Raw genomic sequence first — 12,564 nt, forward strand, 5'->3', positions numbered from 1 at the left:
GCTGGCTAGCTTGCATTACTCATGACTCATTCATGGAATGCTGTTTCTATACATTGTACACAGGAATTGTGGGATTTATCAACCAACATTTGATGTTCATCTTCCTGTTTCTGAGGCCAAATATTGGGTAAAATACTTGGACTTTTATTAAGGTCTAGGTTTACTAGCTTTTTGCATGGGGTTTGCATCACAAAAGAGATGTAGACCCTTTGCAAAGTGTTGTAACGGGATGTACTTGACATCGCAAATCATGATTTGTATCGGAAAGTTGCCTGAAGTAACGCAATGTAGCATATGCACAATTATGCATCAAAGAGTGTACCAAGGTTGGTACAAGGGCGTTACCATGCAACCGACCATCCCTATCTACTAACAATTGTAGACAGGGCTTTGGCCTCAAAATTGCGCCTTGTCGAGACAGGCACATTATTGGAGCAACTTTAAAAAGTCTCCACATTTTTCCAACTTTGCATGTTTGCTGCACTGTAGAGCATACATACAAAATTTAAAAAGCAGCTGCCATCTGGAGCCAGGAGGCGTGGATGGGGAGGTGCAGCACACCACGGCATTGGAGGGCTGCCGGGCTGGATTATGCATCGAGCAGGGGAGCGGTGCGATTCAGTACAGCAGCCCGTTGATGCGAGGGCGGGGAACTCTTCCTCATCGCCATTTGTTGGGTCCTGAGGTCTGACCACGAGTAGGCCGCACAGGGACACAGCGCGCGGGGAGGAGTCCCTCTGGATTAGCGAGCCTGTTCACCTGCCCTTGGTTTGGTGCAGCACTGCCAAACTCCAGCCTTGCTCGTTTATTTTTTGACTCGGGTTGTGTGACCCATGGGCAGAACCATTATCACCAAGAGGCCAGGGGGCACATGCAGGAGCACTCCTTGGCCTATAACATTACACAGCCCAGTATAGCATACAGTATGGGGGAATGGTTCCACCCTCTTCAGCCATTAGCTGATTTCACTGTGAGTGACAGCATTTTTCCACTCTACATTTGATCCCGCAGTTGGGACGTAGAACATCCATGCATAAAATAGTGCCTCCCAGGGAGAACATAGCTCGGTGCACAAAGCCCTTACAGGTAGCTGCTGCGAACATTATGATGAGGAGAGGGAGGCAAAAGTGCACCATGGGTATTGGAACCTGCTATAACATTCACAAAGCTTATTTAGTAAATACGCTTTGTAGTAAGTACAAAAATAAGCACAGCACTGAGACAGCATCTTTGGCATTATTCACAGCTTAGCACCACCCCAATTGATCTAGCTGTAGGACGTCAATGGGGTTGGGTAAGAGTGCTTCACTTTGATACCAGGAACGAGCTGGCTTTTACAAGAAGTTGTTGCCATGCCTGTCTTCCCAGCGTTCTAAGGCTCATATAGTATTCAGCAATATCTTTCCTCTGTGCATGTTCCCTACACTCATTCTCTTGGAAGCTTCTCGCCAGTTGTGAATAATGGGTCTTTTTATTTCTTTCATAAAATTCATCTTCATAGGAGGCCCTGCCATGTTATGAAAACCGTTTTGATTTTATCATTGTTGATGTCTTCGTACAGAAGACGCAAAGATGCATTAGTTACTTCCAAAACTTAGGTACACTTCATCACTAGTAACAAACCTGCCTTTCTTGACAGATTCATAGTCCTTCTTTTGTGTCTGTACTGTTTTCTATTTATTTATGTAGTTTCCTATATTGCGAATGCATTAGCGTGCTTTGAAAGTGAACCAGATTAATTAGCAATTTTTTTTATAAACTCTGAGATTGAATGACTGCACGGAATTACAGGATGTTGAGCAGAGGCCGGAACTCGAGCCAGTATTTTTCATTCCTGAAGTCAGCAGCTCTGCTTTGGCACTGTTAGACGGACCTTGGGGTGATTATCTGCTGCTTCTGAACTCGAAGTGCATAAACAGATCCTCCTGTGCTGTATTTCAGGACAATTATCATGCTCCTAGCAGGGCTGTGGTGACTAAACGACGTTACTGCTGAATGCTACTGTATGTTATATTTCTAAGGTTTTTCTCTACTTCACAGTTCCTTCACCCTGGGTCTCTCTTGCTTTTGCATTATTGGTCTGTAATTGGTTCTCCATGGGGGAGTGTTCTGCATGATTCGCTTCAAGATTTCTGACTGATCGCCATCGGTTGGTCTCTGTTGGCTGATGCGTCCTTTGTGGGACTTTTTTATTGTGGATTTTTAACGTATTCACATCCTCTTCATTGCAACGTCATGTGAATCTGAAACTGCTGCAACATGGCCCTTGTATGGCATATATAGATGATGGGGAGGAGAGCTTTATCTTGGTCTAAGTAGGGTGGCCTTATTCAAAAGATGAGTCTAAGGTCAATACCAATCACATTGTATTATTTCTGAGTTTTATCAAACACTTCATTTTTTTCCTTTGCTGCCTGCATGGTGGGTGATTGCCAAGCCCAATTGACCAGTTTGGCTTGCAGTGTGGTAAACCGGTAGTGCAGATCTACTCTGACCATTCTGAATGACTTAAGCAGTCACTAATTGGTATCACTAGACAATTATAAAGTAAATGTGTTGGATGATACTGAGAGAACGCCTGTGCATGATTTACTATCTCCCATCTGATGAATCCTTTTAAGTTGATCGTGACGCTGTGCGAGTTAGCAATAGTAAAGCAAATCTACTTACGTGAAGCCCATTTGTCCCCACAATAAGGACCAGGAATCGGTGATTGAAGTGAAGTAGATTTATTGCCAATTAATAATCAGACTAGCTAATGAAATCATGAGAAAGTGCCTGCAAAAGAAAGAACATGTTAACCAAGCAAAATGCATTCCAAAATTATAGTCTTTAGTCAGACTCACTTTTACTAAACATTTAAACGTGCACTTCAAATACATGAGTATACTTGTGAACATGTAACTCAAGAACAAAGGCAAGCGTGAGTAAAAGCATACATGATTACACTTTCAAACATGACTTTCAGTATGCAGGCAAATTTGATTGAAAGTATAAATGCAAACGTGAATTAAGAACACATCTTCATATTTAAAACGAACATTAGTGAACACGTTTATAAAGCTTAAATTTCTCAAGTTGCATTTCATGAGTGCATTTAAACGTTCACACACGTTAATATTATTAACGGCACATTACACAAAGTGGCATGCGTGGATACTCTAGTCATTCAGATTCTGCTGGTGTGGGTAAGATTGATTTTCGAGAAAAGACAACCTTTGGAAAACATGCTTGCCTTTTAGCGCTTCAGAGCTGGAGCTCTTTTGACTTCAATAAAGATTCAGACTCCTGAAACTCGAACTACTAGTTGGGGTTAACCTGAATGTCGCCTGATGTGAATGAGGAGGAACCACTACCACTAGCAAGAGGGGCGTGGGACCTCCCCAACCGAAAACCCTTGGACTGGCCGTCCTGCGCTACCCGTGAGAGTCAATGGCTGAATGGGTTCTGGGGGCCAGTTGCTCAAGATACATAGTAGATCAGGCTTCAGGACATCAGGAGAATAAGTTCTCAACCCCCCCAGTTGGGCCCAGTAACTTCTGCTTACCCCTTGCCTATCTGAACAGGGTTGTGGCATCTAGTCATACATACACAAAACTCTGTAGTCATCGAAGGAGCATACAGAAAGGGGGGGCTGACCTACTTGCCTTTGTTACTCCCAAATGACTCCATATATTTACAGGGCCTTTCAGTCAGTACTCTTCATCCTCTGGTCTAGTGTGGAGGCAGTCACATTTTGCATGGCCAACCACAGCATTCAGCAGTGGTCAGCGGGTCTGCCCACTTCAGCCATTGGCTCCACTCACTGTAATTGTTGCTATTTTACCTGCTGGCATATGGAATTCAAATTCAAGAGTAGTTCATGTCGATGCCAGAGACGATTGGGCCAGTATACCCTTTTTAGTTAAAAAAATTGTTTTCCTTTGTTTATTTTGCGAGGGCCCAGCCGCCCTAAAACTGCTGCTGAGGCCTCGCTGCAGATGACAGTGTGCTGGATCCCAGCCAGGCACTACAGCGACACCTGTTTCTAAAAGGGTTTTAAGATTATTCAAAGATGACTGCCTGTGCGTAGGCATGCATCAAGTGCACATGTCCAGTCCACCATATTTGAATTGTTTTTCTTTATACTTTGCCAAAAGACATTTGAAGGAAACAAGCAGCGGAAAAAGCCAAAAGCTTAACAGCAAATGCCAGACTTATTGGCTTTGCCGGTATTTGTTGTACTTATTTCACATCTTATTCGATTGTATCCCATCATCAGCAAATGTGACAGGCGACAAGTATGAATTTGAAAAGAAATGCAAACAGTAGTATGGCTTGCATATTACCACATATATTAATAATTTATTCAAACAAAAAGGTCAAGGAATGTGTTTCTCCAATTCAGGGCTGGAATGTACCATGTAAACGTTTCGATGTATCATTTCATTTAGCTTTTCGTCGCTCACAAATCAGCATCTGTGTACAGATTTTTCGATCACCTTTCATGTCCTTAATGACCATATTTATGTCCAAAAATGTATCTATATTTATTTCAAATAAATACATAAGTAAACTAAACTAAATAAAAGCATTAATAAATTATTTTAGGGTTAAAGATGAGAAAGGGGATAGAGTTCCCTAATTGTAATTAATTGCAAACACTGCACATGCCTGAAGTGTGCATGCAGTGCCCTGGCACCATCATCCCGATAATCCAACCCCTATTCTAATTCGATCTCCTTAATGTTGAAAGCTGTAACACGCATCATTGTTATCAGTAACGGGCAGATATTCCTCCTGCACAGAATGCTGCAATGTGTGCATGTCCTTCTCATTTGGGTTCGTCTACTGGTGCACACGTGTGCATATGTACATACATGCATGGATTCATACTTGGTACACTGATGCAGAACAGTCGCGCCATGACTCCCACCCTCCTGATGAGACGTCCCTGTGTCGCCTCCTTTGGCACATTAGTATGATGGAACAGTCAGCACTCTGTCGGTAGCCCACGCCTGCACAACTTGCTCTGTTGTTCCATTTATAAAAACATGCACATCTTTGGTCTCCCAGGCGTCAGCAGCAAATACATTTCTTGTATTTTTACTTGGTGCAATCAGTTAAACTTGTCAGCTTACCCTCTCCAGTTTCTTATCTGTACCCTATGATGAATTGCACTATAAATTCATGTCACCAGGCATTTAGTGGATTCAGATAGCCGTCGCTCCTGCTTTGGATTACCTGTTTCCTTAGGCTCCTAGTACATTACCATTAAAAGTTTCAACCTAAAATAAAACATAAAATAATTGAGTTAGCCCTTTCCGTTCACATTGGGTGTGCTTGTAATTCAACCGTGGTCCCAGAAGAATAACGTTCAGAATCCTTAATGGCGAGTATGTGTTTACAGCTAGTCAAAATCAATTGCTAATTAACTCCAACAGACAGAAATTGATTTCTCTTTAGCACTGAATTCATTCAGTTCCAATTTTTGACATTCATAGATGTGATGTGCAACCTGCCACCGCAACCCCTCTGACCCCGCTCTTAAGCAACGCTGCCCTTAATTTTCAAAGCAACCTCTTTGGAACTCAAACATACAGAGCAGGTTCTCATTTCTAATAGGGCTCATTAAGCTTCTGCCCTTTGTTACAATGTGCGCGTCATGTCCACGGCGCACATCAAAAGGACAACGCGAGCGACAGTCCCTTTCTGTGACCTTCCGTGATTAGACAGAAGAGGCACACGATCCTCACATAGTAAACAGAGCTGTGCTTTAATCAGTAGTGTTAAGGACGTCGTAACTGAGATACTGTTCGTCTACTTGTGAGTTACACTCTGTAGCGGATGAATGCACAATGGAGTATGCGAGGGCGTGTCATTAAAAGAGAGTATGTCAGAGAGCATGGTTGTGAGAGAGTGTTAGGGAGGAAGCTATTAAAAGAGATGGTGATTCAGGGGCAGCTCCTCCTCTAAGGCGGAGGAGCGTAGTCCCACTTCTCTTTGAGCAGGAAAAATAAAATCATAATAACATAGGTATTATAATGTTATTTTTCGTAGGATCGGGCTGGGTTAAGGCAGGGCGTGACTTGAGGCACAGGGGAAGGAGTGGTTTGCACACTCCAAGCGTGCATGATTGCATGGCTAGCCGTCTTGGCCTGGCCAAAAAGTCATGCACACCTTGCATGTTCCCTAACAGGCTGCATTACACAACCTGGTGGGGAACATGTCCAGAACCCCAATCCCCATCTGAGCGCCAATCCACGGTGCTCAGACCAATCACAGTGCTGTATTGCAGCGTTGTGATTGGCTATGGGGAGCCTGGGTGGTTCCTGGTTCCAGGACTGCCGGAGAAGCGAGGAAAGCAGCAGCCGGCGGAAGAGGTAAGTGGAATTATTTTCTTTCTCCCCCATGCCAACCCACTCCACCCCGCCCCTTTACCCTTATTCCCTGGCAGCTGCTATGCTGTGTTTTCAAAACACTTCAAAGGATTAATTAATTAATTTCCTTAGCTTGTCCTACGTGCTGTAAGTAGCACCTGCTACCAACTTAAAATACACAATGTAACCACCTCAGAAGGATCGAAGGCAGAACTGACCTTATCATTATTCAAAATCTTGACCTACAGGAGGTCACTGCAAATATCAGCTGCAATCCCTTAACTCCCTCAATCATTGTTTTATATAAGGAGTGAGGTATTTTCTCCGCTAAGAAGTGTAAACCCTAAGATGCAGCGTTAAAGTGTAAGGCCACCATTACATATTTCTAATCTTCCAGGAGTTTCCTTCTGTCTTTTTAATATGCTGCAAATTCGTCGTTGAAAGTGTAAGTTCACAAGCCATCAGCAACTTAGAAGAATTTAAAGAATTGTGGACACTGTATCAGTTAGAGAATACCAAGTACCAGTGGCAATCAGATAGTTGCGGGTCCAATGAGAGAATCGCAGTTTGATGATGATACTTTGTTGGTGCAAATTTCCTCATATACACAATTACATTAATCATGATTGAAAAAGACACTCACCAAGACACCTGATATAACTGGTGCTCACTGTAGGGCATTGTTTCTGTTGTCATCACTTTTATTAAGCGGATGACTGGAATCTGAGTTAGGTTAACGTCCTAGATTCTCAGCTTACACCACTGAAGTGAGAGATGATTTAGAAATGTTGTCCCAGGTCATACCACAAAGCTTACACATTGTGGCGGCTGTTAACTTTAGGAGGGAGGGGGGTGTTCGGAACTCACATACACTCTCACTTCTATGCATTTACACACACGCATACATTTCGATTCACAATATTCATTACCAAATGTTGCTAGAATAAAAAAAGAAAAGAAAAGACACGTTCGGCAAAACAGAAACATTTTGTTTAATTAAACACTTCGGCCCGGAGTACAGTGTACAGAAACGTTATGAGGACTGTCTCAAAATAAAATGTATACAAAAGATTTTTATACAGGTTTGGATGTCATCAAATTACATCCGGCGATCCTTGTTTGGTAAAATAATGCGGGCCTTGTCTGTAGAGTCGCAAATCAAAGGTCCTTGATAGCAAATGCAGTTAGGGCTCGACTTTGTGTGGACACAGTGTGGGCCAGTGGGTAATGAGTCCAGATGTCTGGCTTGAGGGGTGCATGATGACTGAGTGTACTGCGTGTTGATTGACTTGGCATCTTTGGCGTGGTTTCCCCTGACTTTTTGCCTCTACCTCCTATATTTATTATGCTGTGCTGGATTTTGTTTTTGCTGGCTTAGACACTTTGAGTACTTTGCCACTGCTGATCAGTGTCAAAGTGTAAGTGTTCCCTGTGTAAACTTTTATTACAATTGGTTCTCCCGGATTGACGTATTTGATCTACTGGTAAGTCCCCAGTAAAGTCCACTGAGTGTGCCAGGGCCTGAAAATCAAATGCTACTAGTGAGCCTGTAGCACTGATTGTGCCACGCACTTGAGCAGCTCTGCAAAGGTATCTCAGTCCTGCCACTGCAGTGTCTGTGCACTGTTTTAAACTGCCATTTCAACCTGGCAAGAGCACTCACTTGCCAGGCCCTAGCCTTCCCTTTTCTTACATGTAAGGCACCCCTTAGGTGGCCCAAGGTACCCCCATGGGCAGGGTGCAGTGTATGTGAAAGGTAGGGTATGTACTTGTGTGTATGAAAAATCCCGATGGTGAAATACTGCTAATTTAGTTTTTCACTATTGAAAGTCTATCTGTCCCATAGAATCGAATGAGAGATAATTTGTAACAACTTACAAGTATAACTTACTATTGGATCATGATAGAGAAATAAAGTTTAGTCTCTCTGAATTCAGAGTTTAATAACACATCTTTTAGTAAAGATGGTTTTTATATTGTGAGTTTGAAAATGCCACTTTTAGAAAGTAGGCATTTCCTTGTTTAATCATTCTCTGTGCCTTTGCCTGTTGTGAATTGACTGTCTGGTTTTGAAGTGACAGGGCCTGTGGATGTGCACTCATTGTGGACATCCTCTGGGGGGTTGAGGTGTGCCTGGCCCTTCCTGGACGACTCAGAGCTGAGCTGAATTTAGAGTAGTGGGAGGACTTGTCCTTGCACCTGAATAGGGCCTGTCTCTCTTGAACAATGCTGTGTCCATGCCTGTTGTCATACTGCACCGGTGAGGAGAGAACTGGTTTGGACTGGGCTCAGAGACCCTTGCACAAAGAGCACAAAGACAGAATGGGGTATACGTAGTAGACCTTAGACCTCAGAACTTTAGATCACTTCTGGACTCAAGAGGAACATTTGCCAAGGAGAAGAGCTAAAGAACTGTTAGGAGGAGTACTGCCCCTTTGAAGTCTACTGTGTGGGGTTGGCCTGCAGTTGCTGTTTCTGCCAAGGAAAGGACAAAGACTGGAACTTTGTTGTGAACCTGCTTGAAGAAGAATCTCTAAGGGCCTGTGTATGCTGGCCTTCTGCTCTGAAGTCCCAGCTCCCCTGAACTCTGCTGCTGAGAGTTCTGAACTGCCAGGAGGTGCCTCTTCCAGTTCTGGGCCTCTTGAGGTTGTTTCTGCTGTTGGGTGCTGGAAGAAACCCGAAGAACTGATAAAATTGACTCTTTGCTCTTCTTGTGGCTGTTTTTCCTGACACAGCACCACTGTGCGAGACGAATTTCCACACATTGCTGCGCCACTGCAGAGATAACGCAACGCCTGTCATGGTTGCAAGAACCGATGCACCGCGGGATTGCAGCTGAAGAAACAGACGCAGGGGAACTTGCCTGATCACTGATCACATATTTATGAGTCAGGGTTGCTGGAGAGTTCATGACGGGTGAATTTGATAATAATGATGCAATTTAGTTCATGTATGCTAGTGTACCATTCAGCGCAATGGCATAATATATATCAATATCAACATAAATATTCAAATATACACACATGAACCAAACGTTCATTAAAAGTAAAATCACACTTACCTGAAGCTCTGCCTCAGATGTCCCAGGATAGCTGGGACTGCTGCCTTCCCTCGCTGGTTGACCTTAGGTCAGCCAGTGTGGGAAGGCAGCAGTCTCAAGCATCCTGGCTCCTCCAAGGCAGAGCTGCTGGTAATTGTGATTTTTTTAAAATTAATGATTCATGCGTGTGTGCATGTATGTAAGTATATTTGGTAATGACTATCGTGAATCAATATGTGTGTGTTCATGCGTGTGTAAATGCATAGATGTGAATGAGTGTGTATGTGGGCGTGTGAGTCCTGTCCATCTCCCTCCTTCCTAAAATTACTGGCCAACACTGTGTGTAAGGCAGCAGTCCCAAACTCGTCACAGAGTGGGATGGGATTAGTGAGACTGCTGAGCCCACCCCATCCTGTGATGAGGTGTCATTGAGTGACACTCGGCCCTGGGAACTTCAGACCTAAAAACTGAAGCGCCCATGTCCGAGGCAATGAGCGATGCTCCCCTTTGTCACGAGGGGGAGGGCCTCGAGGACCTTTTCTGAGAAGAGGAGGTCACAACCACAGGAGCTGTGACATCCCGAGCCCAGTAAAGTTCAGCTCAGGCAGCTAGTAGTCTGTGCATTTAGCGCATGTTTAGCTCCTGACTGCCTGACCAGAAAATGAAGAGTGTCTTTCAGGCTGAACTTTTCTCAGCCTGACAGACACTCTTCTTGAGGTACAAAAGGTGAGGTGGAAGGGCCACAGCTTCTTACACGTTGTCATTAGTTATTAATGAGTTATCTGCTTGGACCTGAATGGGCAGTTAGATATCCCTGTGTAATAATGAGATATCGAGTATAATAGAGAATGTAAAGGATGTTTATTTAAGTTTAAGTTCACGTAGAGCTCATCCACAGGACCACTCCACGAAGCAGCTGCTGAGATCGCAGTCTTCAGTCCAGTCTGCCTCAACCGCCCCAATCTCCTAGGTTACAGAACCACTTCAAGAAGTGGTTCTATAACCTAGGATACCACATCACCTCCTTACCTATAATAAACAAACAATTAAATTAAAAGGAAAACAAAAACAAAATACTAAACCTAATCATAAAAGCGAATAGCTTTACATTAATAAACAAACAACTAAATTAAAAGGAAAACAAAAACAAAATACTAAACATAATCTTTAAAGCGAATAGGTGTACATTTTTCACGTTTAGGTCTGACCAGCACTCTATCAGACCCTCATATTTTAGTCTTCAAGGTAGCAGGACCGGAAGCTGGTCTAATATTGGAAAACGAAGGAACAGTTTCAGGCTCATAAGAACATTTAGAAATTCTGTTCAAATTCCAAATTCTATTGTCATCAGTCTTGAAAGCATTTTTAAATAATCTCTTAACCTGACAAGGCATGCTAAATTTTGAACACTTTACACCTTTTCTTGGAGATTTGATTCTCACCCAATCTCCTATTTCAACCTTAGTTTCTTTAACAGCCTTTCTCATGTCATACACTATCCTGGATTTTAACTTTTTCTCTTCCTCTTTGGCTTCCCAACCTGTAGGAACACAAATTTCTTTATCAACTTTTAACCTTTTCTCAATGAGCCAACCAGGACTTACCTCACACCAAGGTAATCTCCCCTCAAACAAACAGAAAGGTGAGATCCCTGTGCTAGAATGAGGAGTCAACCTGTATTCTCTTACTTTCTTTCTCAATCCTTCCACCCAGTTAGATTCACAAATTAGAGACAACTGAAGACGTTCCTTTAAAACCTTAATAAAGCGTTCAACAACACCATTAGACTCCGGATGATAGAGTGAAGCCTTTTTATGCTTTACACCTCTCTCCTTAAGAAACTCTTCAACTTGCCTAGATGTAAATTGTACCCCATTATCTGTAAGGAGACTGGACGGAAAACCTTCTCTCTCAAACAATTCTTCTAAAAATGTTATCACATCACTAGACTCAATTGAATTCACGACCTTTATTTCTGGCCACCGTGAAAACATGTCCAAACAAACAATCACATATCTGTCCTCTGAACTGACTCTTATAGGACCCAGAATATCCATTGAAATGTCTACCCACGGACCAGCTGCCCTCTCTCTAACAACCATAGGTTGTGTTCTACACTTTAACACCTTGTCACTTTTAGCACAATCCAAACACTCTCTAACCTCTCTTTCAATCATTAAGTCCATCGAAGGCCACCAGAAATTTTCCCTGACCCTCTCTTTGGTTTTAGAAATGCCCATATGACTGGAATGAGCCTTCTTTGCCAAAAGTAATCTCAGATATTCCGGAGGAACAAGTTTACTCCCTCTCATGAGTAAATCATCAATAATAGAGAGTTCATTACAAACTTCCCAAAAACTCATTAAAACAGCCTCAACCTTATTTTTTACCGTCCAACCCTCTAAAACCATTTTCATGACCTTCTGCAAACAAGCATCCTACTCCAAGGAAACTTTCCACTCTGTCTCCTGTATTATCCCTTCAGTAACACAACACACCTTAAAATCTTCTTCAAACTCTTCACCAGCAAAACTTTCCTCCAAGGAATCTATGTTCCATACAGATTCATCAACCAATCTTGAAAGACAATCTGCCTGTAAATTACTAGCACCAGGAATATAGTTTATCTGAAAATCAAACTCTTGCAAAGCAATAACCCACCTATGTATACAAACTGATATCTGAGCCACACCCTTCTTTGAAAAGACCTCCTTAAGTGGCTTATGATCCGTTTTTATTTCAAAACTGCGCCCCCAAAGAAATTTTTTCAGTTTTCTTACCGCAGAGAAAACAGCTAAGGCTTCTTTTTCGATGACTGAATAACTAATTTCAGCACCACGCAAACTTCTAGAAATAAAAGCAATCGTTCTATACACACCTCCTGATCTTTGCAACAATACACCACCTAAACCTCTAGAACTAGCATCAGTCATCACAATCACATCATCACCAACATCAAAACTCCCAAGGTCAGACTGGATTTGATATCCAAGAATTCTTTTTCACATGGATTTGACCAGACAAATTCTGTGTTCTTCTTTAACAAAGATCTTAAAGATAATGACCTCTCAGCAAACTTGGGAATACATTTGTTGTAAAATTCAGCCATTCCCAAGAATTTAACCAACTCCTCTCTATTCTTTGGAGAAGGTAAATTCTCTATTG

Source organism: Triturus cristatus, chromosome 8, assembly GCF_964204655.1.
Source record: "Triturus cristatus chromosome 8, aTriCri1.1, whole genome shotgun sequence".
Classification (NCBI taxonomy): domain Eukaryota; kingdom Metazoa; phylum Chordata; class Amphibia; order Caudata; family Salamandridae; genus Triturus; species Triturus cristatus.